Source organism: Giraffa tippelskirchi, chromosome 8 (genome assembly GCF_054371585.1).
Source record: "Giraffa tippelskirchi isolate mGirTip1 chromosome 8, T2T-mGirTip1v1.2.pri, whole genome shotgun sequence".
Classification (NCBI taxonomy): Eukaryota; Metazoa; Chordata; class Mammalia; order Artiodactyla; family Giraffidae; genus Giraffa; species Giraffa tippelskirchi.
Window position 1 is genome coordinate 19,632,052 of NC_137282.1, and position 4,052 is coordinate 19,636,103.

Here is a 4,052-nt window from a genome sequence, read left to right on the forward strand (position 1 = left end):
GAGATGCATATTCTTCACTATTTCTAAAATTTCTCCCTGCTTTCTCCCGAGAGATTAAATTTCAATTGTCCACAGCATGCCTTGCTTGCCAATATTCCGTCTTGTTTGTTTTCTTCTCTTCCTCATTTCCTTATCACTCTTTCTTGGGATCACTCCCCTAAACAAATGACTTGCATTCAGGGCCTTGTTTCAAGACCTACTTTTGGACAATCCCCAAGTAGGACTTCATATTTCTTCTGGGAAGTAGTTACTTTGCAATGTGGAAATGTGGGGCTTGTCTTCCCATTGGATGAACCCAAGCAGAAGGCAGGAAACCCGGGTGACATGGTGTGTATACGAGCTGTGTATATGAGGCATGGCTTCTAAGAGGATGAAGCAGTACAGAGGAGGTTGGGGGAGTGCTTCTGGAGGAAATGAGGTGCAACAAATAGAACATAATCAGCACAGCACCATTAGAGGCAGACGGGCTAACCTACCATGCTTCTTCAGTGGAATTCCTTGTGGCCATTGGATTATGTGGGGTCCTAGGACTTATTAGGCCTACATGTGTTTCCTGATTTTTCTGTAATATTGAATAGACACACTTTACTTTTGCAAGAGGGATAAAGATTAAAGATAATATATATCAAAAGATGAAAATCATGCTTTAAATAAAGTGATTCTTCTTTATAAAAAGTACAGATCATAAACATGTGACTCAAAAGAGCCTAAAACTCTAATCTGGTCTTCATTTGGGGTCCATTGTGATTAACCCAGGGCACTATAATTAGCATGGCAGTATCTTTGTGTGATAGTATCTCAGTGTTTCTGTTTAGGGCCCAGATGAAAAAACAAGTGAATCTAGTAATATGGTCATTACATTGCTGAACAGGATCAATTACAAAAGCCATGTAGAATTTATGAAAGTTCTGCTTAGACAAAGCAATAGCAAAATACAATTTCAAGTCTAGTTCAGTTTTAAATATATTTTGTTTAACTCTTCAGAATAGACAAATTTGAATGTCTGGCTATTGAAGGAAAAAGACCAAGGAGGAAACAACACAAAAGATATTTGTTAGAATACATATTGTCAATCCCTTCCCTCCTCAAAAGAGTCATTCTTTCACTTTAAAAAAAAATTATTGTTCATCTGATACCAGAATTCCCATCAAGAATCAGGCAGGACCTTGTTCTTTCAATAGCGTGGTCCCTCTGTTCATTACACAGTCCCCTCAGTAGACTTTTCTCTCCCTGCAGTTATCCACTGGCGCACAAGGAAAACTCAGAGTATTGTTAACATTTGGTCTGGACCAAATAAATGCTTTGGAATTTTTAAAAATCGTGGTAAAATAAATATAAGTGAAATTTACCACTTTAGATTTAGCTGTACAGTTGATTAGCATCAACTACATACACAGAGTTGTGCAGCCATCACCACTGTCCATCTCCAGAACTTTTTCATCTTCTCCAACTGAAACTCTGTACCCAACAAACAATAACTCCACCATTCCCTGCCCCTACCCTCACTCCAGTCCCTGGAAACCACCACTCTACTTTCCATTTCTATGAATTTGATGATTCTACATACCCCATATAAGAGAAATCATACAATATTTATGCTTTTGTACCTGGGTTATTTCACTTGGCATCATGTCTTCAAGGTTCATTCACATTGGCACTTGTGTCAGAATTTCCTTCCTTTTTAGGGATGAATAATATTCTGTTTCTTAATACAAGCCACATTTTGTTTACCCATTCATCTGTTGATAGACCCAGGTTTTCCACCTTTTGGTTATTCTGAATAATTCTGCTATGAACTTTATCATGTACAGATATCTATTGTGTATACAAATATCCAAGTCCCTACAAATTTGATTTTTATAGATTCCTAACCCATTCAGCATGTGATGTGTATTCAGTTCAGTTCAGTCACTCAGTCATGTCCGACTCTTTGCGACCCCATGAATTGCAGCACGCCAGGCCTCTCTGTCCATCACCAACTCCCAGAGTCTACCCAAACCCATGTCCATCGAGTCAGTGATGCCATCCAACCATCTCATCCTCTGTCATCCCCTTCTCCTCCTGCCCCCAATCCTTCCCAGCATTAGGGTCTTTTCCAATGAGTCAACTCTTCGCATGAGGTGGCCAAAGTATTGGAGTTTCAGCTTCAACATCAGTCCTTCCAATGAACACCCAGGATTGATCTCCTTTAGGATGGATTGATTGGATCTCCTTGCAGTCCAAGGGACTCTCAAGAGTCTTCTCCATCACCACAGTTCCAAAGCATCAATTCTGCGGCGCTCAGCTTTCTTCACCGTCCAACTCTCACATCCATACATGACCACTGGAAAAACCATAGCCTTGACTAGACGTACTTTTGTTGGCAAAGTAATGTCTCTGCTTTTAAATATGCTATCTAGGATGGCCATAACCTTCCTTCCAAGGAGTAAGTGTCTTTTAATTTCATGGCTGCAATCACCATCAGCAGTGATTTTGGAGCCCCCCAAAATAAAATCTGACACTGTTTCTACTGTTTCCCCATCTATGTCCCATGAAGTGATGGGACCAGATGCCATGATCTTAGTTTTCTGAACGTTGAGCTTTAAGCCAACTTTTTCACTCTCTTCTTTCACTTTGATCAAGAGGCTCTTTAGTTCTTCTTCACTTTTTGCCATAAGGGTGGTGTCATCTGCATATCTGAGGTTATTGATATTTCTCCCGGCAATCTTGATTCCAGCTTGTGTTTCTTTCAGCCCAGCGTTTCTCATGATGTACTCTGCATATAAGTTAAATAAGCAGGGTGACAATATACAGCCTTGAGGTACTCCTTTTCCTATTTGGAACCAGTGTGTTGTTCCATGTCCATTCTAACTGTTGCTTCCTGACCTGCATACAGGTTTCTCAAGAGACAGGTCAGATGGTCTGGTATTCCCATCTCTTTCAGAATTTTCCAGTTTATTGTGATCCACACAGTCAAAGGCTTTGGCATAGTCAATAAAGCAGAAATAGATGTTTTTCTGGAACTCTCTTGCTTTTTCGATGATCCAGCGGATATTGGCAATTTGATCTCTGGTGCTTCTGCCTTTTCCAAAACCAGCTTGAACATCTGGAAGTTCACGGTTCACGTATTGCTGAAGCCTGGCTTGGAGAATTTTGAGCATTACTTTACTAGCATGTGAGATGAGTGCAATTGTGCGGTAGTTTGAGCATTCTTTGGCATTGCCTTTCTTTGGGATTGGAATGAAAACTGACCTTTTCCAGTCCTGTGGCCACTGCTGAGTTTTCCAAATTTGCTGGCATATCGAGTGCAGCACTTTCACAGCATCATTTTTCAGGATTTGAAATAGCTCAACTGGAATTCCATCACCTCCACTAGCTTTGTTCATAGTGATGCTTTCTAAGGCCCACTTGACTTCACATTCCAGGATGTCTGGCTCTAGGTGAGTGATCACACCATCGTGATTATCTGGGTCGTGAAGATCTTTTTTGTACAGTTCTTCTGTGTATTCTTGCCACCTCTTCTTAATATCTTCTGCTTCTGTTAGGTCCATACCATTTCTGTCCTTCATTGAGCCTATCTTTGCATGAAATGTTCCTTTGGTATCTCTAATTTTCTTGAAGAGATCTCTAGTCTTTCCCAATCTGTTGTTTTCCTCTATTTCTTTGCACTGATCGCTGAGGAAGGCTTTCTTATCTCTCCTTGCTATTCTTTGGAACTCTGCATTCAGATGGCAATATCTTTCCTTTTTTCCTTTGCTTTTCATTTCTCTTCTCTTCCCAGTTATCTGTAGGCCTCCACAGACAGCCATTTTGTTTTTTTGCATTTCTTTTCCATGGTGTATTCCAGCCATATCAAAAGGCTTTTCTTTTGAGAGATTAAAGAGCTCCAGAGACTTTACCAAGAAATCATATATTTGAAATATTTTCCTAATTTTGAAATGTAGATAGAAAATAGGTGTAAACAGGAGAGAGGCTTAAACCAAAGGAAATAAAAGTGCAGCTTAATGACTAGATGTAAATATCAAATATCATAACCACTGCAATACATCCTGCATTTATACATCTCCTTTTAT